Genomic DNA, 2,500 nt, shown 5'->3' with positions numbered 1-2,500 from the left:
GTTGGGTGGGCTAATTTCAGATGGGCTGTGTACAGGTGCAGTGATCGGTAAGGTGCTCTGACAACTGATGCTTAAAGTTATTGAGGGAGATAAGAGTCTCCAGCTTCAGAGATTTTTGCAATTCGTTCCAGTCATTGGTAGCAGAGAACTGGAAGGAATGGCGGCCAAAGGAGGTGTTGGCTTTGGGAATGACCAGTGAGATATACCTGCTGGAGCGCAGACTACGGGTGGGTGCTGCTATGGTGACCAATGAGCTAAGATAAGGCGGGGATTTGCCTAGCAGTGATTTATAGATGACCTGGAGCCAGTGGGTTTGACGACGAACATGTAGTGAGGACCAGCCAACAAGAGCGTACAGGTCACAGTGGTGGGTAGTGTATGGGGCTTTGGAGACAAAACGGATGGCACTGTGATAGACTACATCCAATTTGCTGAGTAGAGTGTTGGAGGCTATTTTGTAAATGACATCGCCGAAGTCAAGGATCGGTAGGATAGTCAGTTTTACGAGGGCATGTTTGGCAGCATGAGTGAAGGAGGCTTTGTTGCGAAATAGGAAGCCGATTCTAGATTTAACTTTGGATTGGAGATTCTTTATGTGAGTCTGGAAGTTGAGTTTACAGTCTAACCAGACACCTAGGTATTTGTAGTTGTCCACATACTCTAGGTCAGACCCGTCGAGAGTGGTGATTCTAGTCGGGTGGGCGGGTGCCAGCAGCGTTCGATTGAAAAGCATGCATTTAGTTTTACTAGTGTTTAAGAGCAGTTGGAGGCTACTGAAGGATTGTTGTATGGCATTGAAGCTCGTTTGGAGGTTTGTTAACACAGTGTCCAATGAATGGGTATGTGTTAGCATGTGTGAGTGTGTGAATCTGCATATTCTATAATTGCCTGTGCAGTACCTGTTTAAAATCAAATCAAATGTTATTTGTCACATGCTTCGTAAACAACAGGTGTAGACTAACAGTGAAATGCTGACTTCCTTACTTCCCAACAATACAGAGAGAAAAAAATAGAAATAGTAGAAGAAAAAAAAAATAGAAAGATAATAACACAAGGAATAAATCCACAATGAGTAACGTTAACTAGGCTATATACACGGGGTACCAGTACCGAGTTAATGTGTAATTGAGGTAGATATGTCCATATACAGTACCAGTCAAAAGTTTGGACACACCTACTCATTCCATCTGGTTGAGAGAATGCCAAGTGTGTGCAAAGCTGTCATCAAGGCAAAGGGTGGCTACTTTGAAGAATCTCAAATATAAAATGTATTCATATTTTTTTTTTTAAACACATTTTTTGGTTACTACATGATTCCATATGTGTTATTTCATAGTTTTGATGTCTTCGCTATTATTCTACAATGTAGAAAATAGTAACAAACCCTTGAATGAGTAGGTGTGTCCACACTTTCGACTGGTACTGTAGGTAGGGATAAAGTGACTAGGCAACAGGATAGATAATAAACAGCAACAGCAGCATATGTGATGAGTCAAAAGAGATTAGTTAAAAAATGGTCAATGCAGATATTCCGGGTAGCTATTTGGTTAACTATTTAACTAACTAGCAGTCTTATGGCTTGGGAGAAGAAGCTGTTTAGGGTCCTGTTTGTTCCAGAGAGAACTGTATGACTTGGGTGACTGTAGTTTTTGACAAATTTTAGGGCCTTTCTCTGACACCACCTGGTACAGAGGCCCTGGATGGCAGGGAGCTTGGCCCCAGTGATGTACTGGGCCGTATGCACTACACTGTGTATCGCCTTGCGGTCAGATGCCAAGCAGTTGCCATACCAGGCGGTGAAGCAGCCAGTCAAGATGCTCTCAATGGTGCAGCTGTAGAACTTTTTGAGGATCTGAGGGCCCATGGCACATTTTTTCAGCCTCCTGAGGGGGAAAGAGGCATTGTCGTGCCCTCTTCACGACTGTGTTGATGTGTGTAGACCATGATAGTTCCTTAGTGATGTGGAAACCGAGGAACTTGAAACGCTCGACCTGTTCTACAACGGCCCTGTCGATGTGGATGGGGGTGTGCTCGGCCCGCCGTTTCCTGTAGTCCACAATCAGCTCCTTTGTTTTGCTGACGTTGAGGGAGAGGTTGTTGTCCTGGCACCACACTGCCAGTTCTCTGACCTTCTCCCTGTAGGCTGTCTCATCATCGTCAGTGATCAGGCCTACCACCGTTGTGTCGTCTGCAAACTTAATGATGGTGTTGGAGTCATGCGCGGCCATGCAGTCGTCGGGGAACATGGAGTACAGGAGCGGACTAAGCACACACCCATGAGGGGCCCCCGTGTTGAGGGTCAGCGTGACAAATGTGTTGTTGCCTACCCTCACCACCTGGGGTCGGCCCGTCAGGAAGTCCAGGATCCAGTTACAGAGGGAAGTGTTTAATCCCAGGGTCCTTAGCTTAGTGATGAGCTTGGAGAGCACTATGGTGTTGAACGCTGAGCTGTAGTCAATTAACAGTATTCTCATGTAGGTGTTCATTTTGTCCAGGTGGG

General features: G+C 45.5%; 1 protein-coding gene across 3 annotated transcripts in view; it reads left to right on the top strand.

Annotated features, from left to right (window-relative positions):
* Window positions 1–2,500, top strand: part of LOC121569358 (rho guanine nucleotide exchange factor 4-like) — a 74,305-nt gene that overhangs the window by 22,579 nt on the left and 49,226 nt on the right. The window lies entirely within an intron of this gene.

The sequence above is a fragment of the Coregonus clupeaformis genome, chromosome 7, assembly GCF_020615455.1.
Source record: "Coregonus clupeaformis isolate EN_2021a chromosome 7, ASM2061545v1, whole genome shotgun sequence".
Classification (NCBI taxonomy): domain Eukaryota; kingdom Metazoa; phylum Chordata; class Actinopteri; order Salmoniformes; family Salmonidae; genus Coregonus; species Coregonus clupeaformis.
This window is presented reverse-complemented; position numbering and strand designations above follow the sequence as displayed.